This window comes from Bubalus bubalis, chromosome X (assembly GCF_019923935.1).
Source record: "Bubalus bubalis isolate 160015118507 breed Murrah chromosome X, NDDB_SH_1, whole genome shotgun sequence".
Classification (NCBI taxonomy): domain Eukaryota; kingdom Metazoa; phylum Chordata; class Mammalia; order Artiodactyla; family Bovidae; genus Bubalus; species Bubalus bubalis.
Window position 1 is genome coordinate 66,757,971 of NC_059181.1, and position 12,773 is coordinate 66,770,743.

At 38.3% G+C, this 12,773-nt stretch overlaps 1 protein-coding gene across 2 annotated transcripts in view; it reads right to left on the reverse strand.

Annotated features, from left to right (window-relative positions):
* Positions 1 to 12,773, reverse strand: part of ABCB7 (ATP binding cassette subfamily B member 7) — a 162,299-nt gene that overhangs the window by 119,410 nt on the left and 30,116 nt on the right. The window lies entirely within an intron of this gene.

Below are 12,773 nucleotides of genomic sequence, written 5' to 3' on the forward strand. Positions count from 1 at the left end.
AGTTTATCAAATAAAATAATAATCACAATTAAATGGTTTTCCCAGTCTTACATGAAATTAATTACCATTCCTAGCTTTGTCATCAAAACCAGTAAATATGTTTATTTGTGGATCCTGGCAGTCCCTAGAACTTAGAACTGATTACTTTTTTAAAATACACAGTCATCTAGCATCTAGATCTTCATTTCTACATACCATTTTCCAATAAAAGGCACAAGATTCCTGGCAGAAATGGATGATTTCAACACCAGGTCAGGGAAAATACAAGATGAATTTGGACACTGAGTGGTGTCAGAAAGTAATGAAGCAATGAAAAAGGATGGAGGTTGTTCCAAAGGACAAACAAGAGCCAATCTAAAGGAGCTTCTAGTGGCCCAGAGCTAGGACAACTAGAGCAACAAAATAAAAGTTGAGATTATTAAATTATAGTCCATAGAATATACTTTATTAACATCTGTGAGTTCACCCTGATATAAATAAGTGAATAACTAAATGAGGGAAAAGGGAACAGCTCTTCTTTACAAAAGATGTCCCATTAACAATTGTAAAATGAGGAAACAAAAAAACAGTGTATTTATTAGCTGAACATCACAGTAATAACTGTTGTAGGTACGCTAACAGTACCTGGTGAAAGTTTAAAGAGAAACATGGTATTTGCATATTCTCAAAGAATATACCTCAAGGTGTTTTTTAATTACAAAGGAGAAAATAGTACTTCTCACAGGAGAAACCCAGTAGACATCACCTTAATCATGCAATGGAGGTTAATATCACCAGTAATAAGACATATCAATACCATGTATCCTCTGATATTCTTGTTGTTGTTCAGTCGCTCAGTCGTGTCTGACTCATCGCGAACCCCATAGACTGCAGCACGCCAGGCTTCCCTGTCCTTCACCATCTCCCGGAGCTTGCTCAAACTCATGTCCACTGAGTCAGTGATACAATTCAATTATCTTGTCTTATCGTCCCCTTCTCCTCCCGCCTTCAATCCTTCCCAGCATCAGGGTCTTTTCTAATCAGTAGGCTCTTCACATCAGGTGGCCAAAGTACTGGAGATTTGGCTTCAGCATCAGTCCTTCTAATGAATATTGAGGGTTGATCTCCTTTAGGATTGACTGGTTTGATCTCCTTTCAGTCCGAGGGATTCTCAAAAGTCTTCTCAAACACCAAAAAGTCTTCTCAAAAGCACCAGTTCTTTGGCCCTCAGTCTTCTTTATGGTCCAACTCTCACATCCATACATGACTACTGGAAAAACCATAGCTTTGACTAGACAGACATCTGTCAGCAAAGTAATGTCTCGGCTTTTTAATATGCTGTCTAGGTGATTTGTCATGGCTTTTCTTCCAAAGGAGCAAGTGTCTTTTAATTTCATGGCTGCAGTCACCATCTACAGTGATTTGAGAACCCAAGAAAATAATGTCACTGTTTCCATTGTTTCTCCATCTCTTTGCCATGAAGTGATGGGACTGGATGCCATGATTTTCGTCTTTTGAATGTTGAACTTTAAGCCAGCTTTTTCACTCTCCTCTTTCACCCTCATCAAGAGGCTTTTTAGTTCCTCTTTGCTTTCAAACATAAGGGTGGTGTCACCTGCATATCTGAGGTCATTGATATTTCTCCCGGCAATCTTGATTCCAGCTTGTGTTTCATCCAGTCTGATATTTCTCCTGATGTACTCTGCATATAAGTTAAATAAGCAGGATGACAATATACAGCCTAGATGTACTCCTTTCCCAATTAGGAACCATTCTGTTGTTCCATGTCCACTTCTAACTGTTGCTTCTTGACCTGCATACAGGTTTCTCAGGAGGCAGGTCAAGTGGTCAGGTATTCCCATCTCTTTAAGAATTTTCCATAGTTTGTTATGATCCACACAGTCAAAGGCTTTAGCGTAGTCAATGAAGCAGAAATAGATGTTTTTCTGGAACTCTCTTGCTTTTTCTATGATCCAACAGATGTTGGCAATTTGATCTCTGGTTCCTCTGCCTTTTCTAAATCCAGCTTGAACATCTGGGAGTTCTCAGTTCATGTACTGTTGAAGCCTAGCTTGGGGAATTTTGAGCATTACTTTGCTAGCATGTGAAATGAATGCAATTGTGGGGTAGTTTGAACATTCTTTGGCATTGCCCTTCTTTGGGACTGGAATGAAAACTGACCTGATATGATGCAGTGAAAAGGACATAGCATGTTTTACTGCTTAAGACACTGTAATATGGCTTCTACCACTATATCACCATAAATACTAAATGAGCTGCTAATTGCTAAATTCAGTAACACTTTGCATATTCATCTTACATACCTACCCTCTCTGTCATATAATACTATTGACCATTCCCTCTTTTCTGTTTTCTTTTTTTTTTTTTTTTTTTTTAGATTTTCTTTCATGTGGACCATTTTTAAAGTCTTTATTGAATTTGTTACAATATTGCTTCTGTTGATTATGTTCTGGTTTTTTGGCTGCTAGGCATGTGGTTTCTTAGCTCCCCAACCAGGGATTCAACATACAACCCTCTGCAGGGGAAGGTAAATTCTTAACCACTGGACTGCCAGGGAAGTCCCCCCTCCTTTCTATTGATAAAACACTCTCACTTCTTGGCTTCTAGCATACCAATCAATCCCTATTCCTTTAATGTCTCTGGCCACTGCATATTCTCCTTGTTGGTCTATTCTTTCATTTAAATTTTGGCAGTCTTATGAGTGTCTTCCTTAGCCCTCTATTTTTTTCTCCTTCTACATAGTCTGCAGAAGTTATCCATGGCCGCTATAAAAAAATTACCTCCATGATGATTCTCAAACTTTACTGCAAGTCTAAATCTCTTTCTAGAGTACCTACCCCATATATACAACTGTTTGTTAGACATTTTCATCATGATGTCTCCTAGATAGCTTCAACTCCACATACCCCAAGCTGAAATCACCATTTTCTCCAACTTCTCAAATTTGCTGCTTCACATCTTAGTTAATAGCATCACTATCCATCTTGCTGCCTAAGCCAGATACCCAGGAAGTATACTCTTTATTTTTTTCTTTACTCTCTGTATTGAATCACACAGTAACTCCGGCCCATTTTACCTTCTAAATAACTCTATAAACACTGTCATAATCTCCCTTGAGATTCTCATTCCTTCTCTCCAATATTACCATTAAATTCTCTGAAGTTCCATCAAGTCAAGTGTCTCCCTACCTTCAATCTTGTCCATTTTCAATCCACACTCCAAACTACAGCTTTTACAAAGAAGACATGTTGTTTAATATCTTTTTCCCTGAAATACCCTCTTCTCTTTCATCAACCAGACCAGTATCTACCTACACAGCCTTCAATACTCATTCATAATTCTTTATTTAGAAAGTTTTCCCTGACTTCTTTAGACTGAGAGTGGTTCCCGTCAAAAACCCTACACATACCTCTACTAAAGCACTTAACATGCTTTATTTTAAACAGCTAGTTACCTGTTTTCTCCTCTAAATTGTGATTTCCTGGAGGGCAAAGGCTATGCCTTGTTCATAGTTGTAGCTCCAGTACCTAGTACAATGTCTGACAAATGGCAGGTAAGCAATAAATGTTTGTTAAGACTGGCTGAAGATGGTATAATGTTCTTTTTGTAAATGTAAAGCTGTAATACGCAGTAATAAACTCTAGAAACATTAGTATGATTTTGCTACTTTTGTATGTATGACAATATTCTAAGCTAGTAATACTAACATATAAGAATTCATTTAAAAGATAGTTTTACAGTAGGCTTATTTAAATGCTATTCATTAAAGCAATAGATTATAGTTACACAAAAGGTCCTAAATAAGAAGTAAAATTTATCAGTTTGAGTTGTGGAAAATAGAGCTAGCAAGATGAAGGGGAAAGAGATGAGTGAAAGGACTTGGGTTGTAGTGTCACTTATTAGCTGGACTTTAAGCAGCATTCAAAAAAGAAACTATGATAGTAGCCTAACCACATGAGCTGTATAGGTAGTCCTCACAAAATCCATTACCAAAAATAATGTTTTATTACAGAACCATAAGTCAAAATAGCAACAGCAAAATTTAAAGCACTTTACAATTCACAAACTGCTTTCATAGCTATCATTTCACTTGATTCTCCCCAGAATAGTGGGTGATAGGTAAGTTTTATTCAAATGTCCATCATATAGCCTAAAAACATTGAGACTAAGGTAAAGTAGCTAAGACAAAGTAATACTCTCATGCTTCAAAATCTTTCATAATCCTTCAAAACCTTTCAGAATCGTTTCATGACATTAGACTGCTTGGTGACAAATCCTGACAACTCTTCCTCATGAAAGGCAGTGCAGGCCCTTATCATTTCTCTTCTATATTACTTCAATATCCTCCTAACTGATGTCCCTATCTCCAATCCCTGTCTATTTCCAATATGTCCTTCAAACTGCAAGCAGAACCATATCCCTAAAACAAATTTGATCATATCATCCCTACTTCAAATTATTTTCTAGGCCAGCCATGTCCAGCAGAACTTGCTGTGATTATGGAAATGTTCTGTATCTATGTGGTCAAATAGCCACCCGGACACATGTGGCTATTGAACACTTAAGATATGTCTTATGTGACTAAGCTACTAAGTTTTAAATTTTATTTAATTTTAATTGAAATTTAAATAGCCACATGTGGCTAATGTCTACTGTATTGAAAGTACAGCTCTAAGCAATTAGGAATCCCTTTTTTTTCTGATCCTGGTGAAGACCAATGAATAAATAAATAGGTTATACTAAAGTGTTAGAGAATAGCTGCCTTTTTCTTTTTTCTTTTTTTCCCTCTATGTTTTCTAATCTTTCAGTAGCTGGTATGTACTATTTTGGTAATTTTTTTTTGTAAATACAAGAACTTTATTTTGAAAAAAGAAGCATGAGTATAGATCTTTACTGAAGTGAAGTGAAGTCGCTCAGTCGTGTCCAACTCTTTGTGACCCCATGGACTGTAGCCTACCACACTCCTCCATCCATGGTATTTTCTAGGCAAGAATACCAGAGTGGGTTGCCATTTCCTTCTCCAGAGGACCTTCCCAGCCCAGGAATTGAACCTGAGCCTCCCACATTGTAGGTAGACACTTTACCATCTGAGCTACCAGGGAAGTTATACATCTTTATTAGGCAGCATCAAATATGTAGAATACCTATGTTACACAAATTGAAGAAACTGCTGAAATGAAGAGGAAATACTGGGAAACAATATTCAATAAACCTCCAATTGCCTAGTAAAGTGATAATCAAAACTGGCTAAATTTAAAAGCTACAGAATATTTCCAGGAAAGCTTCTTAAACTTGTTAAAGACTGTTTTACATGTTAAAAATTAATCATTAAGTCATATGCAAGAATGCTAAAATAAAATGCATTACTAGTAGACAAAACAGAGTTCATATAAAGATATTAATACAACCTATCAAAAAGATCAGAGCACCAACTGAAAAATTTAAATATGAAAATTTTGTAATTATAAAAACAAGTTTACTAAATGCCGAACTAGAACAAGTGAAAGTTCCTTTTTACTGTCCTTTGGCCTCCCAATCTATCTCCTCTCCAGAAGTATGTTTGCAGTATACTATTCCAGCTTTTTATGTATTTACATACACACATGCTATCATGGACTGAATTGTGTCTCCTCCAAATTCCTGTTCAAGTTCTAACTCCCAGTATCTCAAATGTGACTGTATATGGAAATAGGACCTTTAAAGAGGTTAATTAAGATTAAACAGAGTCATTAGGGTGGACCCTAATATATGACTGGTATACTTATGAGAAGAGATTAAGACACAGACATGCACAGAAGAAAGACCTTGTGAGGAAATAGAAGGCAGCCATCTAACACAGCAAGGAGAAACGTCTCAGAAGAAATCAACCCCACCAACACCTTATCTCAGACTTCTAGCCTCCAGAATTGTGAGAAAATAAATTTCTATTGTTTGAGCCACCTAGTCTATGGTACTTTTGAGGCAGGAGGCACATGGATCGCCCTAGGGTAAAGCAACTAGAGATTCATTCCCTATGGATCAAAACTCCAAGACAATAGCAGGACAATTAAGGGAGAAGGCTGGGCCCTGCCCAGACCACGTATTTCTCATTCTCAAAGTCAGGAGCCCTCCCCAACCACAGAAAAGTTCCTTGGAGGCCAAAGGGGAGTTATGTCAAGGGATGTTCCCTACCCATATGCCTTTTCGGTAAAATCCCTCTTGGCTAAAAGATGTGATCCCAACCACACAGGATCCTGAGATACACCACATATGGACTGTGAACCAGGCAAATCAAAATGATTGGCCAAAGGAAACCTGGAAAAAATACCCCATAAAAGTAATTCAAACTGCCATCAGGGCACGACTAAGGGACTCCCCCTCTGAGTGCCCATGTGCCTATCCACACAGATTGTACTCTTTTCCTCTTAATAAATACTTAACTTGCTTCACTGCTTTCCATCTTCATGGGAATTATTTTTTTTAAAAGCCGAAGATCCAGGGCCCTTGTCACTGACCACCAGTCTTGTGGCTAGGATCTGGTGCTTTCACTTCCTTGACCCAGCCCAATCTCTGGCTAGTAATCCAGCCCCGCTCCAAGCCATGGCAAGCTGAGGCCACCCGAGATCACTTTGTTACAGCAGCCCTAGCAAACACATGCATACAGACAGCTGTTAAGCCACCACAGTTAAGAGAGGCTGAAGAAAGAGTTCACACTTGGCAGATATTTGTATACTTAAAAATATGTATATATTACAATGACAAGTTACTCAAGATCAGTTAAAAGTAATTTGATAAGTAAACCAATAGAAGCTTCAACTTCTCTTTTCTAGTATGCTTTTAAAAGCATGAAAAAAAAATTAAAAGCATGATAAGTTAATTTTAAAAAGCCTACACTCTTAGGATATAGTTTCTCTACTTTAACATCTCTCATCCCTGGATGTGGTAAAGAAAACTTAAAGAACCAATAAACTAATAAATAGCCTGCAGTTAAAATTACTCCAAGCAGTAAAATCTTATATATCTTATCCCTCAAAGAACTCCATCTTGTAAGTCATTTTTTAAGCAAAAGTAACTCAAAAATTTAAAAAGCATATATGCTTTGGTTATCAAGCAAACACTAACATTCAGTGATGCTACCGTACCACAGTACCACCTAGTGACAGAAATGCAATGGACAAACTTAATAGGTTGCCCTCAAGTTTAATAATTTCACAATCTGATTACAATTTTGCTGAAATATACACTTTATGTAGAAATGAGCCTTCTATTCTGATGCATGGTGCTGAAATATACCCTTTACATAGAAATGAGCCTTCTGTTCCAATGTATGGTACTAAAGCAAACATTATTTATTCCATGTTAGACTTCGTTTTGATTTGGTTATAGGGTTTAATCACTCATTTCATTAGTATTCTCTGAGTGCTTGCTACATGTGAGACACTATGCCCTGTTGTGAGGAAGATAAAACAAGGTGATTGGAATGTACCTGTCTTTTAGGTGCATAAAATCTTATCTTCTCCACAAGACACACATGATAACTGTATTAGTAGAAAAAGGTGTTATAGGAATTCAGAGAAGGAAAAAATCAATGTCTTACAAGCTTATAAGGAATGGTTCTATTGGCATAAATTGGTCCTTGAGCTAAGATTTGAACAAAAGAAAGGAGTTAGAGAGAGGACATTTCAGACAGAGGGTATGATATAAATGAAGGAACAAAAACAAAAGAGCACAAGGTTCAAGGAACAGTGAACAATCCAGGGTGGTTGGAGGGGCAGGGTATTTATAGGGAAATAGTTAATAATATGGCCAGCAAGCTAGTTAGGTGAAAATTCTTTAGGGCCTTGAAGAGCAGGCTAAGGTGTACAGTCCACTGAAGTCCACAAGCAGGGACGTGATACTTAACAGAGTCATGTTTCAGAAAGAATAATCTGGATGTTTTTTATGTGGGATGGGATGAAAGGATGAATGCCTATAGGTAGTGAGGAAAGTCATGCATAAACTTACACAGACCTAAAACTAGGGCAGAAGTTGAGAGACTGAAAAGGACAGAATAGGCCATTGCTACTACAATGAAGTATTCACCTACCTCACAGGGCTACTGCGAAGACCAAAGGATATAATAAAATATTTGAAAAGTTTATTTGCTCACTAGTGACAAACCTTACAATGGTGTGGAGAGAAGAAAAGAAGACTTTAGGGAGATTTTAGAAAAAGGAGGAGGGAAAAAAATGATTAAAAGACTTAATTTTGGTAAAGACTGAGTACTAAGGAAAATAATGCCTATAAGTAAAAAGAAACAGGATCTAAAATTTGTTGTCTCAGCAATATATAAATTATATACATGTAAGAACTGGAATTCGAGGGGAAAATGGAAAATAAGAAGAGAGACTGTGGGTATTTTTCTCATGTTTCTATTAGATGTGATTTTATACAGTTAAAAACAGAAATGTATAAATAAAATAAAAAAGGAAAATTATAAGAATCACATACAGAACAGACAACATTGCCTCTATTATATAGTCTATTTTATAACACGGCAAGAACACACTCCACACTCCTTTGAAAAACCAACAACTTTAAGATCACAACACTGGAGGGGGAGGAGCTAGGATGGCGGACGAGTAGGATGGGGAGAACACTTTCTCCCCCACAAATTCATCAAAAGAAAATTTAAACGCCGAGTAAATTCCACAAAACAACTTCTGAATGCCGGCAGAGGACATCAGGCACCCAGAAAAGCAACCCATTGTCTTCGAAAGGAGGTAGGAAAAAAGATATAAGACAAAAAAAGAGATAAAAGAGGGACGGACGGAGCTCCGTCCGGGGAAGGGAGTCTTAAAAAGAGAGAAGTTTCCAAACACCAGGAAACCTTCTCACTGCCGAATCTGTGCTGAGCCTTGGAAGCACAGAGGGCAACATAACAGGGAGGAAAAATAAATAAACAATTAAAACCCGCAGATTACAAGCCCTACGGTAACTCCCCCAGCGCAGACGCATGCACACGCCACTAGCAAGTGGGGCCTGGCCAGGGAGGCGCGGCGCGGGCTGCATCGCTTAGAGTAAGGATCTGGACTGAATACCCCAAGCGCTATCTGAGCAAAATAATTTGGGCTAGCAAACCAGACTGTGGGATATCTACCACGTGAAAAGCCAGCCCTAACCTAAGACACCGCCAGGCCCATGCACGGAACAAAGGACTGTACAGAGATAGCCTGCTGCAGACTGTCCCCCTCTGGTGACAGGCAGCCAGAACTGGAAGGGGGCAATCGCTGCCCCAGAGACATTATCTACAAAACTGAAAGCAGGCTTCTTTGCTAACAAAGACTTCTTGGGGGTCTGGACGGTCAACATCCGCCTGAGAAGGTCGCTGGTTGAACACCTAGATAACCGCCTGAGCTGCTCGGACCTGGGAAGGGCACAAAACGCAGGCCCAACCAAGTCTGCGCCTCTGAGGACTACCTGAGTGCCTGAACCTGAGCGGCTTAGACATGGGAGTTGCAAGCAGCCCAGGGCCGGCTGCAGATGGTTCCCGGTGGAGCAACCTAGAGCCTGAACAGTGTGGGCAGGGAGGCTACACGGGCGGTGAGCAGGGACAGGCCCAGTGTGGTTGAGGCACTGCGAGCACACGCCAGTGTTATTTGTTTGCAGCGTCCCTCCCTCCCCACAGCACGACTGAACAAGTGAGCCTAAAAAAAAAAAAAAAAAAAAAAGTGTCCACCACTGTCCCCTTTGTGTCAGGGCGGAAACCAGACACTGAAGAGACCAGCAAACAGAAGAAGCTATAACAGAGGGAACCGCCTTGGAAGCTACAGGCAATAGATTAAAACCCTGTGGTTAGTACTGAATACATAGGAAGGGGCCTATAGATCTTGAGAAATGTAAGTCAGACCACGGAACTAGCCGAAAATGAACTGACCCCACAATACCCACTACAAAATCAGAGAAAGTCCTAGATATATTTTTACTATTTTTATGATCATTCTTTCTTTCTTTTTTTTAATTTTTTTAAAAAATTTTAAGTCCTCTTTTATTCCTTTAATTTTCACTTTTATAACCTACTATTACTTTGAAAAAAAAAAAAGACCCTATTTTTTTTAAAAGCAAACTTCATATATATATATTTTTTTAATTTTTGTGACCTTGTTTTTATTTTCTTCTTTTCTTTAACATTGTATTTTTGAAATTCCAAACTCTATCTAGATTTTTAATTTTAGCTTTTTGGTATTTGTTATCAATTTTGTACCTATATTTTTTTTAATAATTTTTGTGACTTTTTTTTCTCTCTCTATTTCCTTCTCTTCTTTTATATAACATTGTATATCTGCAATTCCAAACTCTACTCTACATTTTTAATTTATGCTTTTTAGTATTTGTTATCAATTTTCTACCTATATTTTCTTTATAATTTTTGTGACTTGGTTTGTTTTTGTTTTTTCTCTCTTTCTATTTCTTCTTCTTCTTTTTAACATTGTATTTTTGAAATTCCAGATTCTACTCTAGATTTTTAACTTTTGATTATTGGTATTTGTTATCAATTTTATACCTATATTTTCTTTATACTTTTTGTGACTTTGTTTTTTTTCTATTTCTTTTCCTTCTTCTTTTCTTGAACATTGTATTTTTGAAATTCCAAACTCTACTCTAGATTTTTAATATTTTGCTTTTATGTATTTGTGACCAATTTTGTACCTTTAAGAACCCAATCTTCAGGACCCATTTTTCACTAGGGAGCGAGATTACTGGCTTGGCTGCTCTCTCCCACTTTGGACTCTCCTTTTTATCCACCAGGTCACCTGTGTCTCCTCCCTAACCCCTCTCTACTCTACCCAACTCTGTGAATTTCTGTATGTTCCAGATGGTGGAGAACACTTAGGGAACTGATTACTGGCTGGAACTGTCTTCCTCCTTTTCATCCCCCCCTTTTATCCTCCTGGCCACCTCTATCTCCTTCCTCCTTCTTTTCTCTGTATAACTCCGTGAACATCTCTGAGTGGTCCAATTGTGGAGTGCACATAAGGAAGTGATTACTGGCTAGCCCGCTCTCTCCTCTATTGATTCCACCTCATCTCATTTGGGTCACCTCTAACTCCCTCCTCCCTCTTCTCTTCTCCATGTAATGCTGTGAACCTCTCTGGGTGACCCTCACGGTTCAGAAACTTATCATTTTTAACGTAGATGTTTTATCAATGGTGCTGTATAGAAGGAGAAGTTTTGAAACTACTGTAAAAATAAGACCTATAACTGGAAGCAGGAGGCTTAAGTCCAAACCCTGACTCCAGGGAACTCCTGACTCCAGGGAACATTAATTGATAGAAGCTCATCAAACACCTCCATACCTACACTGAAACCAAGAACCACATAAGGGCCAACAAGTTCCAGGGCAAGACATACCAAGAAAATTCTCCAGCAACAAAGGAACACAGCCCTGAGCTCCAAGATACAGGCTGCCCAAAGTCACCCCAAACCATAGACATCTCATAACTCATTACTGGACACTTCATTGCACTCCAGAGAGAAGAAATACAGCTCCACCCACCAGAACACCGACACAAGCTTCCCTAACAAAGAAACCTTGACAAGCCATGTGTACAAACCCACACACAGCGAGGAAATGCCACAATAAAGACAACTCCACAAACTGCCAGAATACAGAAAAGACACCCCAAACTCAGCAATTTAAACAAGATAAAGAGACAGAAGAATAGCCAGCAGATAAAGGAACAGGATAAATGCCACCAAACCAAACCAAAGAGGAAGAGATAGGGAATCTACCTGATAAAGAATTCCGAATAATGATAGTGAAATTGATCCAAAATCTTGAAATCAAAATGGAATCACAGATTAATAGCCTGGAGACAAGGATTGAGAAGATGCAAGAAAGGTTTAACAAAGACCTAGAAGAAATAAAAAAGAGTCAATATATAATGAATAATGCAATAAATGAAATCAAAAACACCCTGGAGGCAACAAATAGTAGAATAACAGAGGCAGAAGATAGGATTAGTGAATTAGAAGATAGAATGGTAGAAATAAATGAATCAGAGAGGATAAAAGAAAAACGAATTAAAAGAAATGAGGACAATCTCAGAGACCTCCAGGACAATATTAAATGCTACAACATTCGAATCATAAGGGTCCCAGAAGAAGAAGACAAAAAGAAAGACCATGAGAAAATACTTGAGGAGATAATAGTTGAAAACTTCCCTAAAATGGGGAAGGAAATAATCACTCAAGCCCAAGAAACCCAGAGAGTCCCAAACAGGATAAACCCAAGGCGAAACACCCCAAGACACATAGTAATCAAATTAACAAAGATCAAACACAAAGAACAAATATTAAAAGCAGCAAGGGAAAAACCACCAATAACACACAAGGGAATTCCCATAAGGATAACAGCTGATCGTTCAACAGAAACTCTCCAAGCCAGGAGGGAATGGCAAGACGTACTTAAAGTGATGCAAGAAAATAACCTACAGCCCAGATTATTGTACCCAGCAAGGATCTCATTCAAGTATGAAGGAGAAATCAAAAGCTTTACAGACAAGCAAAAGCTGAGAGAATTCAGCACCACCAAACCAGCTCTCCAACAAATATTAAAGGATATTCTCTAGACAGGAAACACAAAAACAGTGTATAAATTCGAACCCAAAACAATAAATGGCAACGGGATCATACTTATCAGTAATTACCTTAAACGTAAATGGGTTGAATGCCCCAACCAAAACACAAAGACTGGCTGAATGGATACAAAAACAAGACCCCTACGTATGCTGTCTACAAGAGACCCACCTCAA